Source organism: Protopterus annectens, chromosome 6.part0, assembly GCF_019279795.1.
Source record: "Protopterus annectens isolate FY-2018-M chromosome 6.part0, PAN1.0, whole genome shotgun sequence".
In the NCBI taxonomy this organism is placed as follows: domain Eukaryota; kingdom Metazoa; phylum Chordata; order Ceratodontiformes; family Protopteridae; genus Protopterus; species Protopterus annectens.
In genome coordinates, this window is record NC_056737.1 from 58,941,000 (window position 1) to 58,965,151 (window position 24,152).

The following is a 24,152-nucleotide window of genomic DNA, read 5'->3' on the forward strand; positions in this document are numbered from 1 at the left end:
CAGGGATGTCAGCTTTCCCAAAGGGAATAATAATGCATTTTTTTGCATTTAGCTTTAATCTTCGGCTTTGGCATCAAACATTTGTCTGCATTAACCCTCCCTGCAGTATATTAACATCATCAGGGGGCTCAATGATTGCTTTCAATCTACAGTCATAAGCAATAAATCAAGGATAATTCATTTCAGCTGTTTCTTAAATATATTTATTCTAGCAATCTATCTGGACAGCATATAGAATGAAGGGGAAATAATGGCTCTGTTACAATGGGAGGGATGCTGAGTAGTGTATTCAAACCTGAAAGGAATAACCCCTAAAATGTGGCCATCCAAATGGCATTACAACTGACCTGAATTTCAACAACAATCTGTATATTTGTGGGCTGGCCAGTAGAAATTAGAGCAAATGCTCCTGAAATTGTAGGATTAAGCATGCAGACCTGGACCTTGCTAAGGTAAAGCTTGGCCGCTGCAAACTCCTGTGCAAGAAAAAGAAGTTAGAAGGAAACCAGCTACATGATCTAGCTACATGATCCAGAACTTTCAAAACCTGTTCAAATCAATTAATCTATTGCCTACTCTTGACTTCATACAACCTATCCACTTAAACCCCAACCTAAAAATCAACAACCGATCAATAACCTAAGTCAATTTCCCTCTAATTAAAGACATCAAGGTCTGGGATCTATACAAATTAAACCAATACAATATAACAGACTTAAGGAAGAAGCTAAATGTCCCCAAAAAATACGAGATTATTCTTAGACCACTAAGGACCCTCTTAACAACCAAATTTTCCTTAGTTAAAATGAATGAACAAGACATAAAAACAGTCAGTTTAATTATCAAAACTCTGACCTTTAAGAATAAGATGGTCTACAAAGCATACAGACTAATTGCGGCTATAAAAACCCAAAACACTCTCCTTTTCTCACCTTACTGGCAAGATAAAACTCAAGAAATATCTTCTGAAGATAAAAGACTGGCTATAAAAAATAAATTTAAACTTACCCCTTTCAAACGCTTAATTGATACCCAGATCATCATTAATAACAATGCCTATTATACACCATCCATCCTAAGCAATTTCAATTCCAGTTATTCTCTCTATTGCCCTTTTTGCCCTAACGAAAAAGCTGCCATTCTACAAATATTCTGGAGTTGCAAGTGAGTCTATAAATTATGGTTCTCCCTGAGAGCCAAATTAGAAAAAATAGCTTATGACAAATCCACCTTCTAGTGGGAAACTGCAGTTCTTCATATCACTCCAGGTAATCTCCCCAGTGTCTTTAAACATATTCTTATTACAATGTTTGCTCTCATTAAATACTATATAACCGAAAATTGGATTGTTAAATCCCAAATCTCCTGGGTTGATTTCCAAAAACTCATTGTCAATTTCATATCCTCTCATAAATTAGTCAATACTTCCTCAAAAAAAATACATTACTTTCAAGGATACTGGGAGTTATTACTAGATCTAATCCTAAAAGACTAACATTCCGTCTTCAATCTAACCTCTACTCCAAAACATCTATAGAGCACTACCATGAATGTAAATAAGGCTCTAAATACATTGCTAACATTTCACCTCTACTCACTGTATTTATATATCTAACCTGGAGTCCATAAACCACTATGTTACTTAAATTACTCTCGATAACCCCTACCTCTAAATCTATCTCTTAGGAACTCCTACTACTTAATGAGTGACATCTATTTGTAAATAGTGTACATAGGTTATTATGGTTCATATCCCACTGCTTTTATTTTCCCATCTTTCCTCTCCCCTTTTTACTATAGACTAATTCAGTTATTTTGTAGCATAGACTAACCTTTACTTGTCAGCAATAGCATAGATACTCAGATATGTTCACTTTTTCATCTATGAATATCATAGTCATTACACCTTGCAGTTTTTTCTACATGTATCACTTCTCTTTGTGTATATACCTAATTGCTGGTTAAAACTTTCTGCATTTACTTCATTTTGGTTGTACAACAGTAACACAATGTTTAAATATGTATCTATGCATTACCTCATTAGATTTTATATTTCCTTTGTTTAAACTGTAAAACTCAATAAAAAATTAAAAAAAACAAAGTGATCAGGCTGTCTACACATTTTCAACAGAAAAGCACTTGAAATACACTTCTCATTTTGGACAACAGAATAGTAGGTGTCCCTTCCCCCCACACACACAGATGATTGTTTGCAAAAAACAAGGAATACCATATAAGTAATGTATATATTTCTTCCACAAAATGATCAGTCTGTCTACACATTTTCAACATAAAAGCACTTGAAACACACTTCTCATTTAAGATAACAGAATGGTAGGTTGTACCCCCACACACTTCAACAATAAAAATGAAAGGGTCTGTAAAGGTATCCATTCTATCAACATTCATCTAGCGAAGACTAAAACATTATGTGATTGATTATTGGATGACAATTATCACTGCTAAATAGAGGTCAATTTATGAATGCCAGTCAATTTTCACTGTGCCTACCACTGTGGATGTTGCTGTGGGCCATCTGAGAGCATGACACCAGTGTCAGTGACATGTACATTATATTTCTGTCCAATGGCATATGAAATTGCAAAAGCAAATGTTAAAAACACAATTGAGGAGAAAGTATAACCTGTCTATCTGAAAAATAAAAATGCCTGCCAGAACTGCCTGTGGTGACAGTTAAGTATAAGAAGTGCATACAGGTAAGACTTCATTTTTCTCCTGGCTATATAAATAGATTTATAACAGTTTACAAAATTTAAAATGTTCTTAAATAATAGAAGGATACCTTAGCAAATAAATGGCTTCTCTGCTGACAAATCTCCATCCAAATACACAAGTATCCTCACATTTCCTAGCTACACTGTTACCTTTTTATAGTGTAGATTAAGCCCTCTGAGCACTGTGAAGATGCAAATGAGATGTGAACTCATTAGAATTGCTGAATACCAAACTTTTGACTTTGTGTATCTGATGTAAACATAATATAGGCTCTATACCATTGTTGGTGCAAATGGCACCTGACAACTATGATTACTGTGAGTGAAGGAAAACACAGCAGCAATTCAGACACCCTGCCCTGCAGTGAGTGTGTCATTGAAGATATACTTATCAAGTGTGGAACTAATTTCAATGAGCTTTTAAATAAAGCAAAACACGACACATGTGTAATGCTTTGTCCATAATGGTACAAATCTCCTGCCTTTACTGAAAACTGTTGTTCATTGTTATATATTTTTATCACAACTTAAAAGCTAAATAGTAGAAAATGCACTATAGACTGCGTGTCTGATATTAAATCATTTACAAGTGAAGAATGATGGCCAGAATACAAAGAGAAGACAGTGCTGTATTTCTGCAAAGATATTCATAAATGGTTTTGTTAATCATTCATTGCACTAAATATGCTAGCTGCACATATACAACCAAATGAGACTGTCCAAGTGTATGGACTGTTAATACTGGATATGAAATGTGAATTGCTTGTATGCACATGATCTTTTGGTGTTACAAAGCTGTGAACGTGGCAAACAGTGATAACCCACTATAGCTGTGTTTTGTAAGTGCAACAGTCTAATGGCTCAAATCCAGAGCTGTCTAATTGTTAAAAGTTTGTTTTACTTTTTTATTTTTCCTGAGTTTTTTTTTTTTTTGGCTTTGCCATTTGCTTAGCAAGTGGCTCAGTGCAAACATAGTTAACTGGCTAAAAATTGAAAATTTAATGTCAGTTGCCTTATGAAGTGCAAACACGCTTACTGGCTTTGCGCTGTGGTCAGCAACATTGATGTTAATGACTGCAGAAATTACACCTGTTACCTGATTGTCTTTGTAGCACAAGGTGTTATTACATTGAGCTAAACAAAAGAGAAAATCAGTAAAGCAGAGATGGAATTCAGCAATATTTATTTTTACAGTGGAATGGCCATGATGATTATTTGCACAAATAATATGTTCACTTTGCCTTATATTTGCACATTGCCTATCTATGTGCAAACAGGTTCCCTATTTAATTTTGAAATACTGAAATCACGAATTTCAGTATTTCAAAATTATAATAGAGAAGCCTTGAAATACTGGTAAACCAGAAACACGAAATTCAAAATCCCGAAGTATGGAGATTTTGAATTAGCGCTTCTGGTGTTGTGGTGTTTGAATGGTAAGATGTGAGCTTGGGTATGTATGTTTGTGTATGTGTGTTGGTTAGGGGCTTTAGTGTATGTCAGTGTGTGTTTTGACTGTGATGTGTGTGTGCGAGGGTGTGTACAATGTGTGGGAGTGAGTTACCTGTGTGTGTCTGATTGTGCGATCTCAGAGTTAGTATATATAAGTAGGGGGTATGGGGGGTGCAGGGGGGCTTGCCCCCTTGCTTATCTGTAGTGTAGGATATTATATTTGAGTTAGGGGGAAGTTGTGTGTATGTGTTTGTGTGTGCTGTATCTGTAGTGTACTGTTGGGATTTTGAATTTCGCAGTTGTACGGTTTCGGTGTTTGGTGTGTTTGGCTATGTAATTTCAAAATACTGAAATTCTGGATTTCAGTATTTCGGGATTACATAGTGAATCCATGCAAACAGGGTTCAATACTTAAGGAAAAAAGTGTAAGATTTAATTTACTTCATTTGCACAAACAGACTCAACAGTGAGGCATGTCTGTCACCATTCTAAACAGTACTAAATGTGGAAAATATACCTACTGCCTAGCTTTCCATATGGCACTAAAGGTAAGTACATTGAGTTCATGGTTAGGCCACAGGTGAGACATGTTTCTAATCCAGCACAATCCAATTTTTAGGTAAGGTGTCCCACTGTAGATTTTTCGAACAAATGTGATTAGAAAGGTAATATTACATATCAGTGTATAGCAGGTTGTTTGAGCACAGACATGCTTTTGTAGGTATCATATGTATTATGTGGATAACTGGTTTATCATGACAGTGATGATTATGTAATAAAAATGTAGTTACGCATATTTGATGGATGCAGTAGCTTGCTGACAATCATTTAAAACCCTCCCATAACACCAGTATAACTATGAAACAGAATGTTATGTGAGGTATATACCACAAAACGCAAGTCTGTTACTAAAGTTATGAAATTCTTTCCAAGTCCAATATATTCAGACATTAGTCCTGCATTGCAGATGAGAATGCTTCAGCCAGGACCTTGTAATGTCATACACATGCAGTCTTAATGGAGCTATAGCACCAGTCAGTCTTTAAACTGAATATCTGTGAAGACCATAACTGCCAAACACTTCTGTGTCATTGAGGAAAGATTGCATGTGTAGGACTGTATGCTTTCCCTTTTTTTCATAGATTTGAATCCCACATTGTGCAAATTACTTTTAACAGTGTGTAAGTCCCCTCAAAATATGTATCAAGGGATCACAGTGATCCCTCCAAAGTCATGGCTTAAAAGCCAAGTAATTTAGCATTTCACTGCTGTGCATTGAACAACGTGTGAGCAGGTGTAACAGCACACGTGCTATAAATTAATGCCAAATGTGAAATTATCATTGCTGTTACATAAACTCCCTTCCTCTTTGGCAATGTTTCTCATCGCTTACCATTGCACAAAAGCAGTTGGCATGGTTGTGTTTGAGCACTATGTCATAAATTGGTGGGAAAACACTTATACTGTTGTTGGAGGACCTTTATAGACATGGTAGGAGATGGGAAGGATGGGGACAAATTCAGGGCACAGAGGTGGAGTGTGGATGAGTGAAAAACATTTGTTGTACTCCTTGTGAAGGACTGCAGCTGTAGGCTGCTGCAGGGGGACTATAGCAGGTATTAATGTAAGGCTTAGGCTTGGAACAGCCTAGCCAAGGCTATCTGCAGTGTGATTGGCATGTCATGTACTGGGGAGCAGTGCAGGCACAATTACAGTTGCCTGAAATGGTTCAAGCAGGCACAACTGGGCCAGTAGTTAGATGTGTTTAGTTCTTAGTTTTTAGAACTGCTAATATCCTCCAGTTGTGTAAGTATACAAACAAAGCAAATTTAAATGCTATGGAAAGCTGTAAATAGCCAAGACTGGTATGAATAATGTTTTTATGTCTCTTTGTCTCTCCTTCTTTATTTTACAGCTGCACAGGAAATTTCAGTGAACAGGGAGGCACATACTGAGAGACTGGTGAGACTGAGAGAGGCAAGGGGTATGTATGCAGCACAAATGAACATGATTGTATTAAATATATTGGTATTCTGTAGATCAGTAGCAACTTAATCATGCAGATCTTGACTGTAATAGCAAGCATGTGTACTTTCTTCTGTAGCTCTTGGTAATTGTATTAGGCAAGTGTAATACTGTAGTCATATTACGTGGGTTCAGTTTCTATACATAACCTATACATTCACATTCAACAAATTATCATTTATATTTTAATTGCAGTAATATTGACTTTAATGCCATGTTGTTAGGTTAATCTGTAGAATCTTTAAAAGCATATATGGAATATCTGCATATTCCAAGGACTACTTGTAACAATCCACAATATTTTTTGGGATTGGGAAAGCTGTATAGCTATTATAATAATAAAAGTATATTTGCTGTAATAAAGCATGAATGTGGTATATGATGGTTCTAATCATCTCTTTTCTTTTTTGTCTCACCCTATCCCTTATCTCTCTTTTTTTTAATGGCAACACACCATGCTGCAGCACCTGCTCTACCTGGCCCATCTACATCAGGTAGCATTGCCCCAACTGCTTATGCATTGATACACTCCAGGAGTTTTGGTGGAGACAGTGATTATGTCTCCCATCAGGAACTTCCAGGAAAGATGCGTGATGTCACAGAAACTGGCCTTGCTGCCCGCATCAGTCACCTCAAGAAATGTGCTCATTAAAATGGAAAAGAGACTCCCACATCAAGCATTCTCACAAGGAGCCAAGGAAGGGGACAGCAATGACAGTTCTGAGGGTGAGGACTAGATTCTTACAGTTCCCACTCTTGATGAGCATGTAGTTTGGATGCACCCTACTGATCTGCAATAATGGTATCCCCAACTTTTTGTGTTCATCACCATCCCTGTATCTGTCTTGTTTGTCCTGTTTGCACCTGCTTCCTCACCTACCCCACCTAGCTGACCTTCACATTTCTATGTCCCTTCCCCAATATTCCTCTCTTCTTGAAATCCAAAAAAAAAAAAAAGGGCACCTGTCACACAAAAAAATGTCCCATAGATAGCTCTCCACTTTGCATATGTGTGTTTTTGGCACTTGATTTGGTCCAATTGGCTATTCAACATTATTGTGTTTTTGTCAGCCATCTGTGTTGTGGTGACAGTCGAAAGTCATCCAGTTTTCTATATATGCTCACGTTGCAGTATCGAGGAAGTGGAGATTTATGATTCTTTCCTAATTCTCTACTGAAAATTCCTTTTTTGCTTCCCCTTTGCTCTTCCCTTTGCTTGCCCTCTCCCCAATTTCACCAGTTTCCTATCAACTCCATTTTCACACCTTTATTCTGATCAGAAAATAGAATCACACGCCACACACATAACCAGAAATGGCCCATAAACAGCCTTCAATTTTTGTCCTCTACATTTTAGTATCATGCACCAATGCTGAGCAGTGGTGAGTGGCTCTTGGCATCCTTTATTAAAACCTGGTGATAAGTTTTTGCAATCGGCCACACTAGTCTGGTTATCTACATGCAATGCTGCTTAAACATGCTGCACTAAAGTAGCACAGAGTTAAACCAGAGTAAAGAAATTACTTTGAAATATTTACTCTGGCAGTTCTTTAGACTGCTGAATATAACAAAATGTAACTTCCTATGTAGAATGTTGTCACCGAATACTTGACTGACTTTTTTTTTTGTTTGCCAATTGCATCAAGGGTTCAATTCCAAATGCATCTCACATCATTTCTTGGTGTGATGATGTATGTGTATTTGTATGATATGTTTAATCACACACATTAGTATTTTCCTCAGTTACGAGTTCTCATGGAGCTAAAATGAGTATTTGAGGTGACATCCATCCCCACAATTTTCACTTATTTATCTAACATTGTTCTGCTTGTCCTAAGTGTGTTATCTCTCTCCTAACCCTTCTTTACCCTTAAATCAGTCACTTCATGCAATACAGCATAGCGGCTTAATATTGTGAACAGACCAAAAACATATCCACAAATGTTCTATTAAACCAAACATTGTTGTGGGTATGTTCATCTCTCTTCATGTTCATCTTTTTACATTCACCCCTCTTTACTTGTGTGTATCTATTAGGTTGATGGATGTACAGGTCATCTCATGGTTTCTGCACAGTGAAATGACTGTGCTGATGGATAATACAAACATGTTACCTTAATTCAATTGTTTTCAGTGCTCCTGTAGTGTACAAGGTTTACAAATCTGCTGTAGGATTCTCTTGGTGCCATGTTCAGGTGATGATGGATGAAATGTTCATGTAATGTGATGTGGAAAATCTCCTTATTGTAAAGAAGCATACTGCATACACTTTTCAGGATATCCATCCATACACAAGTAGTTAGCATATCTGCTGAGCCATAATAATGATTTATAAAGATGTACCACCCATTATCATGTCTAGAAAACTGTACATACAACTAACTTGTGATTTGCAGTGAAGGCTGCAAAACAGCTAATAGTTTTACAGTTGTATTGAGGTAGTCATTACTGATAAAATATGGGGAATATGCATACTAAAGTGTAGTCATTGATACTCACATTTGCAGTCCTGTTCACATTTACTTAGCTAATACCATCCTTACACCATTTGTAAAAAGAAGAGAATAATCTGGATTTGAACTCTAGCACAACCATGCTCTGACCAAAGGTTCACTGTTCATATACTCTGTGCAACAAACAAAGTTAGGCTGGGGTGTATTTTCCACAATCAGTACTGTCCAGAGTGCTGATGGCCACACTTTGCCACTGAGACTGTTTACATTAAAGAAAGTGAACCAAATTCCTACAAGTTTTACCTTAAGCATAGAGCTGCATTTGTTCATCTCTTAACCTCATGCAAATGGGGAAGACAATGGCAACACTTACTAATGTAATAAAACTTTAACAACAACACTTCAAATATAGACTACAACATGAACAACACAGTATCTATCAGCAATTTCTCCCATAATTTATCTTGCAAACTAATTTGCAAGTTCAAGTTTAATTCATGAAGTGAGAATCACGCATGTGCTAACACTTTGCCATTATTTACACAAATCAGCTGCTCGGTGTTGCACTATGCAAATAAGACTTTAGCATGGCTTACTCTGGTTACTGGGACGTTATTTTCCATTACATGGAAAAGCATTCATAAACACAAGTGAAGAACAGGGACATGTGTGTCATGTGTGCAATGCAGCACTGCACTTGCAAATAATATATCATTACCTGGGCCATTGTCAAGCAGACTACAAAATACAGAACATAACTACATTGCTACATTTGATATGGGTTTATTCTGACACTGGACGTTGGTCATCCATGATCATATCACATTGTTGTCAGAAAATTATATTAAACTGGACATCACTTCATCGGAATATGAAGACACATACCTCTGTAGTCAGAAGAGCTTAACTTCAGGTCCTGCTGCCCTCTTTCAAGTAGTTAGAAAATACTTTTACACAGGTACATAACTCCAGAGCAATTTTATATAGCCCTCTCACCATCATTTTTCGCACCATACACTGATGATGTCAATCATCCTCTATAAAGTGCATTCTGACAGTGTTAAAGTCAGACTTGTGCTGTGGCGCTAGTATTAAGTACTGTGTTCTCTAGATTGTGTAACTAGTTAAATGGGGGATTGAAACTTGTAAAGATCAACGCGCGAGTGTGTGTGTGTGTGTGTGTGTGTGTGTGTGTGTGTGTGTGTGTGTGTGTGTGTGTGTGTGTGTAAGTGTGCATAGTTATAAGAGCTTTACAAGAGGTCCTGCTGCCCTCACTCAAGTATCGTTCAGACAATGCTTTTGCACTGGTACATGACTCCACAGCAATTTCATACAGACCTCCCAACATCATCTTCTCACCATACACTGATGATGCTATCCTCTATAAAGTGTACTCTGATACTATTAAAGTCACACTTGTGCTGTAGCACTAGCATTAAGTACTGTGTTTTTTTAAACCTATCTAAGTAGATAGATAGGGGTTCTAATCCCAAAGCAGTTAACTTGAGTGACTTGAGTGTGTATGTGACCATTCAACTATCACTCTGAAGACAATTTTACACCAGCTTGTGAGTCTACATCTATATTACATAATCCTCTCAACATCATTTTCTCAGCATACACTGTGCCATGATGCTAGCATTGAGTAGTGTTCTTTGGCTGTATAACTCAATAGCTAGGGGTTCTGATCTTGCAGCCATCAACTTGACTGTGTGTGTTCAGCCTGGAGGCAATTTTACATGGGGAAGTGAGTTTACATCTATGTCACACAATCCTCCCACTATCTTCTCAGCATATACTGATGCTGTCATATCCTATAATGTGCACTCTGTCAGTGTTAAACTCATATGCACATGTTGGTGCTAACATTAAGAAATGTGTTCTCTAGCTTGTGTCACTAGATAGGTAGGGGTTCTAATCTCACAGCTGTGTATGTATTCATTCAACTGTCAGTATCAAGGTAATTTTACATCATGATATGAGTCCACACCTGTATCAGACAGTCCTCCAGAACATCTTCTTTTCAGCAGTGTAATCCTCTTTAAAGTGCACTCTGACACTGTTAAAGTTAGACATCTGTGACAATGCTAACCTTATGTTGTATGGAATCCAGTATGTATACCTAGAGGTATTATGTTCAAATCTGACTTCATTCAACTGGTGTGTGTGTGTGTGTGTGTGTGTGTGTGTGTGTGTGTGTGTGTGTGTGTGTGTGTGTGTGTGTGTGTGTGTGTGTGTGTGTGTGTGGTTGGTGGTATATTACAGTCATTGTATGATGTTTTGAATCTCTTTTTATTTGACCCACATTCAGGAGATCATTTTACATAGCCCCATGAATCCAATGCTTCCTCTTCCCTCTGTGCACATAACATCATTTCTGCAGAACATTGAGGATGCCATCATCTCAGAAATGCATGCACACATCATGAAGCAGAGGCCCTACATTACTCTGTGCAAGCCATCTCCAGACCATTGGATGTGTGTTTGCTAATTCTGTCATGGGATGATGCATATACGACATATGAACAGTGGCAGTCTGTAATAAAATCAAACACATACAGACATATGTACATACACCTAATATCTTCCATCGCATAGATATAGGAACTTTGGGTTAAATGGTATAATAATGGTTAGAATTTCATGTACTCTTAACCATTAGCCTGGTAATGCCTCATGAGTCTCTGAAGATTACACATATCAATGTTGTTGTCATCCACATGTGCTATGTTGAGGTGTGGATTTACTGTAGCTCTACAACAGTGTACTCCAATCTGTGATTTGAGATGCCGTATTGTCTCCTTTAAGATCACCCATATCTGATCTGGAACTTAAAACCTGCGTATCTTTTATGAAGAGAAAGATGTTTGGCTAGTGCATTATTTTTACATCCAGAGCGGATTTCTGACAGATGACACAAAATCCTATGCTTGAGTTTATTTACAGTCTTGCCTACATAGAATGCATCACATTCATTGCACTGTGCCCTGTAAATTACTTTTGTAGTGTTACAGTCACCCCCTGCATGGGTCTTAATGATTTTCTTTAAATAAAGGCAATAAAAACTATCACCTTGCTGTATAAATATACAAAATGTACAGTTAGTTTCACATCTTTTAGTGTTTCTCTCATATGGTCTAGGTTTAAATTCAACAAAACTTCTAATGTTTCTGGTCTTCCTATAAACAAAGGATGAGGTTTCACTTAAGATGTTAATCAGAAAATGGTTTCCTGTGACAATGTCCCAGTTTTCAATAACATTTTTGATACTTGATAATCCAAAGTGCATGTCAGGATGAAGATATTTTGTATTTGCTATTCAATGTGGAATTTCTTAACATTCTCCTACTGGGGAGGTTGAGTAAAGGTGGTTCAGTCCTTTTCAGTTCTATAATGGGTTCCAGGTATTTTTTTTACATCTGACTTTCATAGCTTCTCATTTGAAAATCATTCTCTAAATTGTTCAGGTTTCTCAAAAATGGTTCCATTTCTGTGGTAATTCTAGCTAATCTGTAGCCTTGGGACTTCACTACATTATAATTGGTTTTTGTAGGATGTAGACTTTTACTGTGGAGTAATACGTTAACCCTCATTGGTTTTCTGAATAGATCAGTGGTGATTCTGTTATTGTTGGTGTCCTTGGAAATCTGCATATCTAAGAAAGTGGTTGAAGTATGTCTATGGGAAGAGGTAAACTTCAGGAAGGGGGTTGTTTGAGGTAAGTGATAAAATCCCCAAGCTGCAAAGTGTCACCTTCCCACACAATAAAGATGTTGTCAATAAAATGTAAATAGCATGTGATATGCTGCATGTAGTCTGTGTTGTTTAAAACAAAGTCCTCCTCTCACTTGCCCAGGGCTATGTTAGCTATGCTGGGAGGTATGGCAGCCCCCATTGCTATACAAGTTATTTGTTTGTAGTGTTTGCTATTGAAAATAAAGAAATTGAAGTCCAGTACAAGATTAATGAGCTTTCTTAACTTTTGCAGTTGTGCCTGTGTACCTTGATTATGTTTCTTAAAAGAGTCCATAGCTGCTGTTATACAGTAATTGTAAGGAAGCACTGTGTACAAGGATTCCACATCAATAGTTAATAAAAAAACTGTCAGCTTCCACTGTAATGTTTTTTATTTTCCTCAAAAAATCCATTGAATCTCTTATGTATGACTTATTCTTTTCTGCTAAAGGTTTCAGCAAGTAATCAAGATAAATGGCTGTGGCTTCAGTAAGGGAGCCTCCACTTGCTACCACCGGTCTATAAAGTGGGTCTTCTCTGTTCTTCTGTTGCTTTGGTATTCCAAAAAAATAAGGTAAACGTGGGCATGAGCTCCATAAATAATTATAAATATTTTCAGTAATAAGTTTTTCTTCCCATAATGTGGTGAGATCAGTGTTCCATAAATCATATGCTCTTTTATGTCATCCATGGTAAATAACTCATAAAATCTGTTATCCTCCAGCATGTTCTCTATCTTTTGGTTGTAGCTAGTGGTATCAGTCACAAGTATACCTCCTCCCTTGTCTGCCTTCATTACACGCCTGGATTGATCATTGCCTAGCTCAATCAATGCTTTTCTTTCTCCCTGTGTTAAGTTATAAAAATTTTTCTTAGGAGGTTTTTTAAGGAGTTTCCTGATATCCATCTCACATTTCACTTCGAAAGCAGCTAATGTTTGATGTAGCGGTGGACAATAGCTGCTAAGCCTTTTTATAGTTTCATCAATAGGCTTATTTTCAATGTCATTACTTTTGCCATGAAACTGTACCCTTAAGTTGAGCTTCCTCACAAACATTTTAATGTCTATCAGTACCTGAGTAACGTCACTCCTGCAGCTTGGTACAAAAGTAAGTCCTTTGGACAACACACTTTTTTCATCTTCAGTCAGTGCTTTAACAGAGTGGTTCCAGATAAGTGGAGCACCTGTTATTGCTGTTATTGTACCTGTTATTGCGGCTGGTGACTCCATCTGAGCCTGGGACCTGGGTTGTAGTCGGGGTTCCAGTCAGGATTACCCAGGTATTGTATTTCCCTCACCCCTGTCCACTCTTTGGTTCTCCTGTCTCCCTGGGGGTTTGTGGATAAAGTATGAGACCTCTGGAATTCCTCCTCTGCTTTCTGGAATCTCGGTGGGTTGTAGTAGTATTCCTCACTGTGGCTGTGGTAGGGGGGAACCTGGTAAGAGGGACAGGCTCTGGGGCTCTGGTGGTGGTCATCATTCTTGTTCTGGTACTGGTTCTGGCTTTGGTATTGGTGCGATGGTTGATGTCTGTGCTGTCGATATTGGTCTTCCTGAAGAAACTGGTCTCTGTGAATGTGCTACTGCTCCTGGTAGCTGGATTGTCTGTGGTCCCGGTTGTCCTGGTAGTCCTATAATTTGTCCTGTAGAACTCTCTCTTGGTTCTGGTTGCTTCTGTGGCTTATGTTCCTGTCCTGATCCTTCTGTGATGGCAAAGGCTTTTGCGGAGTGTTGATAGCCAGAGGGGATTGGGACGGTGGGAAATGAGATGATGGGAGGGCAGCCCCCTGGTGGTCCTTTACTGTACCCCTGTCTGGTTTTCTGGGAGGATCTCCCATGGGAAACTCATGTGGCAATTAAAGCTGAACTTTTTTAGTAAGCCTGGACTAAACTACTACTGTTCAATTAAAAATGCACTGGAACCTAGAAAATTGCCACATTATTTACATGACTAATTTTATGTTATTTTATTTTATTCTACCACTTGGTTTTAAATACCATTTTAAATCAGTTGTAATTTAAGTGTATATTTTGTTTCCATCATCATACATTATTTCTTATTATTTTTTCTTTTTCTGGTTCTCTTTTTTCCACTTTATTCAAAATGGTGTGTAATAACAATACTAACTAATTGTTCAATTATATATATTTTAATAGATAGTTTTTATGGTTCTTGTACACAGACCTGAAGAAGTCTAGAAGGATGAAAACGATCTTTGTTAACAATAGGTTATGAAAATAAAATATGATTTTTACAACTGATTTTTTACAAGCAAAGTGTATATGTATATATTTATATATATTGTTTGATTGCCAAATGGACTAAGGTTGATATATTTCCAACCATGTAGTATATTGTCTTGGATAAAATCACAGACTTAATAATCTACTTAATAATCTGGTTAAATAAGAGGCACCACATCATTATAAATTTTATTTAAAGTATTTAAGGGTTATATTATTCTGGCAGCTACTAAGTAGGGCAGGACCAGCTTGAATGTCACATTGATAGGGGAAGGGATGTGAATTTAACATGTGTACCAACAACACTTTGTTTTACAGCACAATAAACCACTCCCTTGTCTGATAAAAAGTATATATATATATATATATATATATATATATATATATATATATATATTTAGAAAGCTTGTTAGGAAACTATTACTTTATTTTTGTTTCACTTGTATCGCTTGTCTGTGTACTTAATAAAGGATTTTCGACTGAAAACAAACTGCTTGCCTTGCTTGGATTACTTTTGGATACTTAGTAATTCTGTACAATTATATATATATTTTTTTTATTTATTTATTTTTTTGACTTAAGACAAGTTTAAGTTCGCTACTTCTGCTACCTTTGTCTGATTAATATACAGTGATTAACTAAGATATAAGTCTATATTAAAATCGCAAAATCTCACTTATGCGAATATGGAAACGTTGACAAATATATAGTGAACTGCAAAAACACCGAACATCCTGAAGCACGAAATTCGAAATGTTGAATCATCATAGTTGTCCCTTATCCGGTATAGCTCCCTAACGTAAGTGTGCAATAGTTACAGACCTCAGGGTTTAGAGTGCGAGTTAAGGTAATTGCATACATAGTAATACATGCAACCTTTACTTTAGGGTTAGATGTAGGGTTATGTTAAGTGCATGTATAGTAATATAGTTGTGTAGCTGAATGTATACATAAATTATACTTTTCCTGTAGTTGGGTGTTGTTTGTTTATAGTTAGATACATTTGTGTGTAGTGAATGTTTGATTAGGATATGGGATAAATGGGTGAAGTGTAGATATGGGGAAATGTGGATTATTTATTTTGTTTGGGTAGGTAGTACGTAGCGGGTGGTGGGGTTGGTCAACTATGACGATTCGACATTTCGAATTTCACACTTCAGGACATTCAGTGTTTTCACAGTTCGCTATATATTTCCGTATTCGCATGAGTGAGGTTTCGTGATTTTAATATAGACCCGGTATATGGACTGAAAATCTTCCGCACAGAGAAATTTCTTACACTGTTTTCCTTTTATTTACCCTTCCCATTTAACCCACTGCATTATTTCATTGTTCACATATTTCATTGTTCAAATATTTTTTATTGTACATTGCATTGATTACACATTTCTCTATTGTGTTATTACTGATGTTATTGCAGTATTTTTACCCCTGGTAATCACTGTGGCTGTCTGCGCAGTCTTGATGAGCAAATTTACTTGCATGCAAACTTGAATGTTTCCTCCTTCTGTGCTCATGGTACTCTACATGGTTTCCTGGCTGATGAAACTGCTGCTGGGTACACAATCATGCTTTAATTCATGTAAGCACAATGAGCTGCATGAATATGTGATTACCACTGTTTCTCATTCCGTTAACTTGTAAACTCCATGTAGGCTTCACGTGTAGCCTACATGGAGTTTATTGAATCCCCGGGGAAATATATGGAAATTCTAAAGATGAGTAACAAGAATGGAGAGTTAAAAATACCTGAAAGTGCTAAGTAAGAATTAGAGAAGATTACTATGCAAGAAATACACGCAGCGATAAAAGAGCGAAGACAAAAATCTGCACCAGGATTAGATGGATTAAATTAGGAAATTTGTATGGGAATGGAGATGAAGGAAAGAGTTTTTTTTTTTGACTAAATATTAAATGAATAGTTACATAAGAGATATCACAAAAAGTGTATGTAGTGGAGTGTTAAAATTTATATGAAAAAAGGTAAAAAGAAATATATAAGAATTTTGAGGCATATAACTTTAGGGAATACTGGTAATACAATATTATAAGAATAATTCAAAAAGTAATACAGAAATATTGAACAAGGTAGTAGCAGATGGGGTGTTTAATGTTAAAGGAAGTGAAGTAAGAGAACTGTTAATAAGGAAAGAAATAATATGCATGATTTTGTTAGAAAAATACAGTAGTAGTATGCCTTTTGGCTTATCCCGGTTAGGGGTCGCCACAGTAGAACTGTGGTCCACTAATGACTGGCAGTTGATTTTTCCAGTGCCAAGTTGCCAGCCCGACACCCAACCTTCAAAGAAGGCACACCCATTAACACACACACACCTACCTGCATGTCTATAGATGTTATTTGACATCAGGGAGGACATACAGACTCCACACAGAAGGTGCTCTAGCCAAGAGTCAAACGGGAGAGCCTCTTGTTGTGAGGCAACAATGCTAACCACTGCACCACCATGGCACTTGGTTATGTGTGATGTAGGAAAAGTGTTTGATAGAAAAAGTCATGAGGCTATGGAGGAAATTTTGGAAGCATATAAAAGAGGTAAAAATAGTGGAAACTATAACAACTGTAATGAAAATTCATGGCTAAAAGTAATGGTAAATGGATGGATGGAGAAATAATCTAGTTAAGGGTAGTTAAAGAAGAGTATACTTTAAATTTGTTTATTTTTGTTGTAGTAATGAATGCAATTGTTCAAACTTTTCTGTCATTAATGGATGAAGCATGTTGGAAGACAGGGAAAGAAACTGAGGTACCAGTAAGTTTATCCTACACAGATAATTTGATTACTGTAGCAAAAATAAAGGATGAATGAATAAAAGTCTGATATAAATTGAAAAGCTATTTAAAAAGATTGGTTTGAGACTGACTGAAAGGAAAAGTAAGGGCTTGGTGAAATGAAGACAAATGGCATGTATCATAATAGAAAGAAAACTAATATATTAGAGTGAAGTTTGGAAAATATTAAAATATACTGACTCAATGGAAAGTTAAACTGGAAGAAATGAAACGATTTATTAGCATGTTGGTAATACTTAATTTCTCCTATAACAAAAATGTGTACAGGTTAAGCACTTGAGTGCTATTTTATCATGAAACACTTGCTTGCTGCTGCTTGCTCAAACAGATCTCCCATGACTACTTACATAAACATCTAAACACTGGACCCAACCCAATGTGATTTCATAAAGGGCAGGTCAAGCCTACTCAACCTGGTGGACTTCTTTGAGAAGGTCACCAAAGCAATAGATGAGGGCAAAACAGTTCACACTGCCTACCTTGACCTGGCCAAGGCATTTGACACAATAATCCACTTGGGAATTGTTGATATACTCAATAGGTTATGGATAAAATCCCTTATATCACCTGGTGGTTAGCCAGCTGGTTCACAGACAGAACACAGGAAGTTAAAATTGGGGAGTCCACCTCTGCAAAGTGGACATTCACAATTGGAGTCCCTCAGGGATCAGTCCTGGGATGGCTTCATTTTAGCATTTAGTTCTCTGAAGAGAAGGGCATCTGGCTGACCAGATTTGCAGATGACTGCAAATTTGGAGCAGTCATATAATCCCCCACTGACACTAATGTTCTCCAGGAAAGCTGACACAGACAAATAACCTGTGTCAGAGCCATGGACTAAAGCTAAATGCCAAGAAATGCATAATAGTATCCTTTGGGAAGTCATCTGGTAACTATCATATTGGCAATGCACCCCTAAGGGTCCACCCAGTAGTCAGAGACTTGAGGACACATATAGACATTAATCTAGCCTTTGACTAGTATGTATCTACTGTAGTGAAAAAAATCATTCTATATTGTGCAACTTATAAATAAAGGTGTACCATCGAGGTCCAATGAGGTTATTGTTCCACTGTATTCAACATTCATCAGACCTATCATTGAATACAAAGCCACTTTGGTAGGTACCTAACAAGGCACATCCTACATTTGGAATGTGCACAGAAGTTCCTTACTAAAAGAATACAGGCTATAAGTAACATGTCCTATGCAGGCTGCCTCAAAGTCCTATCCCTGTAATCTGTCTCCTACTGGCTGTTGAGTGGAGATCTATGCCTGGCATAAAAGGCATTGTCAGACCCCATCTTATGGGCCTCTTGCATATCTGCAAAACAAACAGTACCAGAATTACCCATTTTAAAGACTTAAACCTTGCCTGTGATATAAATAGGACCTGCTGAAGAAACAAGTATGTATCCCAGAGACTAATCCTCCTCTGGAACAGGCTCCACATCCATGTGAAGCAGAGCACCTCCCTAACCCAATTCAAGTGTAACTTGGACAATTGGATGGGTAACAGGACATTCATCCCTGGTTTGGCATCTATGTCTGCAATGGATTCAGGCAGCATGTAAATGGTTCATCTACCAGGCCCCTACTTGAAGATGTTTCATCTCCTAAGCCCCTGCTTACACTTATCAAGGATGTCAGAACTTGTCAGAGATTTGGGATTCATAGTTTCATAGGTTGGTACTAGGCTATTGGCCTTAGGGCCTATACAAGCCTAGCAATAACATTTTCTCTGGCTATTTCTTCCCACACTATTTACTTCCCTGGACCCCTGTCTAGCAGGCTGACAGATGTGATCCCCGGGGTGAATTTCCTTTCTCCCATCCAATCGTCAAAGTTCCTTTTGAAGAGGGCCAAAGAGGTGCTCTGCTTGACATGTATGGGCAGTCTATTTCAGAGTCTGGGGAGTCTCTGGGTCAAGAACCTATCCCTCCAGCATGTTTTGTTTATTGTGATGACAAGGTTTAGATACCTGGAGTGTGTGGCTCTGAGGGATTGGGATTTCTTTAAGTGTAGCATGTCCAACAGCTCTGGGTTTAACATGGCCTTGTATGTTAAGCAGAGATCTCCTCTGAGTAGACAATATGTTACAAAGTATAGCTGGAATTTTTTCAGGCGGTCAGCGTAGGGCATCTGCTTTAGGCCTGTGATTCTTTTAGTGAGGTATTTCTGCAGCCTTTCCAGTTATTGCAGATGTCTTGCGAGGTACATACTAAATGAGGTGTTGTATTCTATAATGGGTCTAATGAGGGATGAGTACAGTTTGACAATGACTTCATTTTTCCTGGATGAAAATCCCTTAGTGATGAGGTGTACCACACAGAAGGATTTCCTGACTGTTGTGGTGATGTGGTTATCGAAGGTGAGACCACTGTCCACCTGTGTCTCTAAGTCTCTTATCCCACTTTCAGTGTTTAGTGTACTGCCACCTATGTGGTAATTCAAGGGTACATGTTTTTTCCCGAAGGGGATAACTATACATTTCTTGGCATTGAGCTTGAGCCCATGGCTCTGGCACCAAGCATCTGTTTCTGTAAGGCCCTTTTGTAGAGTATCCACATCATTTGGGGATTCAATAATGGCTCCCAGTTTGCAGTCGTCTACGAACTTTGTTAGCCAGAGTCCCTTAGTGTTGGCCTGTACTTCAGATGCCAAACAAGAGCAGTCCAAGGACTGAACCCTGAGGTACTCCACTTGTCTGGAGCTGGATTTGGAGTCGGCTACTTTTACAGTGTGGGTTCTGTCAGTAAGCCAGTTGGCAACCCATTGAGTGATGTAGGGATTAATGCCCAGCTTAGTAAGTCTCTCTATGATTCCAGAGTGGGGGATGGTGTCAAAGGCCTTGGCGAGGTCCAGATAGGCTGTACGGACCGCCTTACCATCATCCACGACTCTGGAGACTGATTCGAAAAAGTCAATCAGGTTCAAGAGACAAGATTGGCCCTTCAAGAACCCAAACTGGGCGGGGTCCAGTGTTTGAAGGTTGCCGATGTCTTTGTTTATAAGTTCCATGATAATATGTTCCATGGCCTTGCAGATCAGGCTCGTCAGAATGATGGGGTGGTAGTTCCCGGGATCCAAGGTGGATCCCCCCTTGTGGAGTGGGATAACTGTACCTGTGCACCACTCAGTGGGCATGAAGCCTGAGGTGAGGCTATGATTAACATGACACTTAGGTGAGGTGCCAGTTCATTTTGTAGTTTATGTAATACACAGCCCGGGATGTCATCTGGTCCTATGGATGCTGTATTCTTAGCTTAGGAGAGTACGTCTTTTACCTGTGTGGCCGTTATTACTGGAATTTTGCAATCTTCTGGTATTGAGATGGGCCATTTAGGGAGTGAGAGTGGGGTGAAGTTGGCACTGAATTAATCTGCCAGGATATTGGCAATATCCTTGGAATCAATATATTTAATGCCATTCTGTTGTAGCTCAGAGCAGATCTGAGCATTGTCATTTAGATTCTTGATATAGTTATAGAATACCTTGTGGTTGTCTTTGGAATCTTTGGCAATTTTATTTTCATAACTAGCTTTGGAGGATTTTATGAGGGATCTCAGCTTCTAACTGAGGCTGGTAAGGAAGTTTTTTGCATCCTCGGATTTTCCTCTTTTCTGCAACAGTTTCTTCCTTTTGTTGTAAAGTTTGTTTATGGCAGGGGACCACCAGATTGGCTTTGTTTTTTTGGAGGAGAGCATCTTGGTTCTATTTGGGGTGGCACGATTCATGCATGAGTGGATGTGTTCATACAGTGCCTTAGTGTAGGATTCAGCAGTTGAACTTTCAGTTTCTGTCTGCATGGGTGTCATGAAGTTTGTCACTTCTGACTTGAGTGGCATGAAGTTGGCTTTGGAGAAGTTTTTTATGGAGGTTTTCTTACTGGGGGGTGGGGGTGGGATGTGGATGTTAAGGGTGATTAGCTTATGGTCAGACATGACCAACGAGGAGGTGACCATAGGTGTGGAGCATTGATTTCCCATGTTGGTAATGACCAGGTCTAGGATATTGGAGCCCCTGGTGGGACTATGGATTAGTTGATCCAGGGCATTGGAACTTATGAATTCCAAGAACCATTGGGCAAAGGTGTTAGTACATGAGTAGTTTTCCGAGTTAATGGCAGGGTAGTTGAAATCACCCAGTATTAGGGTGTTTGGTTGTATCTTCATATTTTCCAGTATGTTTAGAAAGGTGTAGTGAGAATCTTGGGGCATGGTGAGCGATCTGTAGCAAGCTGCAATTTAAATTGCAGTCTTACCTAGTGTTAGTTGCACCTAGAGAATTTCAGATGCACTGTGTTGGGCAACTAGCCTGGTGGTGTGAATATCCTTGGTGAATATGGACACTCCTCCACATTTAGTGTTTTGGTCCTGGTTTGGTGGCTGAAAGGTGTGGTAAGAGTTGTAGCCTGGTATGGCAGGGGTGCTGTCTGGAGCCTTGAACCAGGTCTCAGTTACTGCACAGATATCGATCATTAGCCTAGTACACACCTATGAACTTAGCTCCCATAGTCCTATCTGAAGCCTAACTCTAACCCTAAACCTCTCTATTGGCTCCCTAACCTAAAACTTTGTGCTCCTTATACCTAAAACTCTAATCCTTCCTCTAGAAACCTAAAGTCCCTGATAGCTCCCTAACCCTTAAACTCCCTACCAGCTCCTTAAACTGAAAACTCCAACCCTCCACCCTAAACCTAAAACTCTGTTTCTGCTGTAACCATAAAATCCCCCACTCCCTAATCCTAATGCCTTCCCCAGTGCTGTTTGCCCAAACTTACATTCAAGTTCAAGCATGAACAGCACTCCTTTACCGTGAGTGCTTGCCCAAACTCATATTCAAGTCTGAGCATGAGCAGCACTCCCTTCCCGTGAGTGCTTGCCCAAACTCATATTCATTTCTGAGCATGAGCAGCACTCCCTTCCCGTGAGTGCTTGCCCAAACTCATATTCATGTCTGAGAATGAGCAGCACTCCCTTCCGGTGCGTGCTTGCCCAAACCCATATTCATGTCTGAGCATGAGCAGCACTCCCTTCCCGTGAGTGCTTGCCCAAACTCATATTCAAGTCTGAGCATGAGCAGCACTCCCTTCCCGTGAGTGCTTGCCCAAACTCATATTCATGTCTGAGCATGAGCAGCACTCCCTTCCCATGAGGGCTTGCCCAAATTCATATTCAAGTCTGAGCATGAGCAGCAGTCCCTTCCCATGAGTGCTTGCCCAAACTCATATTCAAGTCTGAGCATGAGCAGCACTCCCTTCCTGTGAGTTCTTGCCCAAACTCATATTCAAGTCTGAGCATGAGCAGCAGTCCCTTCCCATGTGTGCTTGCCCAAATTCATATTCAAGTCTGAGCATGAGCAGCAGTCTACACAAACTACAACAAATATGAGAAAATGAGGGAAGAAACGTATATGGGATAAAATATTATTTGTCACTTGTTATTTTGGTATTGTGGAAAAGAAGATGTGATAGATTATTATATAATTATGTAATAAAAATGGAGGGGTGAAAACATATTGGCAAAAAAGAAGAAAGTGGTTGTGGAAGAAGCAGGGGTGGATAAAAGCAAATGTGGTGGAAGAAGAAAGACAACATTTTTTTTAATTTTTGTAGTATTAGATTTTCTTTGTTTTGTAATATTAATGATGAAATTATAAGAATAATGTAAACAGGGTGAATGTGGGGTTGAAAATTATTTAAATAATCTAAATAGTGTTTAAATAATGTACACATAATGTGCATTTTAATAAAGCCATCCCCTATTGTTATTATGTTAAGTGCCATCAAATATTTTCCCACCATCTCAGCAGATTGATCCCTTGTTTAAAATCGTATCCAAAGGTCTGTGTAGTAGTTCTTCCCTTCAGACCTACCTCTTTTTAAAGCTCATGTACAATAACTGTGAACATGTAATTATATACAGTATACGGTGACATGATTACTTCATCTTCTTTCTCCATATGTGTTTTATAATGGTGATTAAGTTAATTCCAGGCATGCTTCCTGGCTCATAGATAGGACTCAGGAAGTTAGAATTAGGGAGTCCACCTCTACAAAGAGGCCAGTCACAAGTGGAGTCCTACAGGGATCAGTCCTTGGACCGCTCCTTTTTGGCATTTACTTTTCAGAGGTCAAGGCCAATGTCAGTGGTCTTTGGCTGACTAAATTTGCAGATGATTGCAAAATGGGTCACTCTGACCCAGTGGACTTCTCCGGTAATCAAACTGGAAATAAATAAATAAAAAATTAGGAGCTGTCATTGAATCTCACCCTGACACAAATGTTCTCCAGGAGGGGCTGACACAGACAAACAACTGGTGTCAAGGCCATGTGCCAAAACTAAATACCAAGAAATGCATAATAATATCCTTTGGGAAGTCATTCATCCATGGTAACTATCATACTGACACCACACCACTTAGAGTTCACCCAGTAGTCAGGGATATAGGGACACACATAGATAGTGATATAGCCTTTGATCATCACGTGTATAAAGTGGTGAGGAAATCATTCTATGCTGAGCAACTTATAAACAAATGTATGGCATCTAAGTCCAAGGAAGTAATAGTTTCATTCATCAGACCCATCATTGAGTACAGTGCCCCCTTTCGTATGTACCTAATCAGGCATATCCAGCAACTGGAATGTCCACAGAGGCTCCTCAATAAAAGAATACAAGGAATAAGTAAAA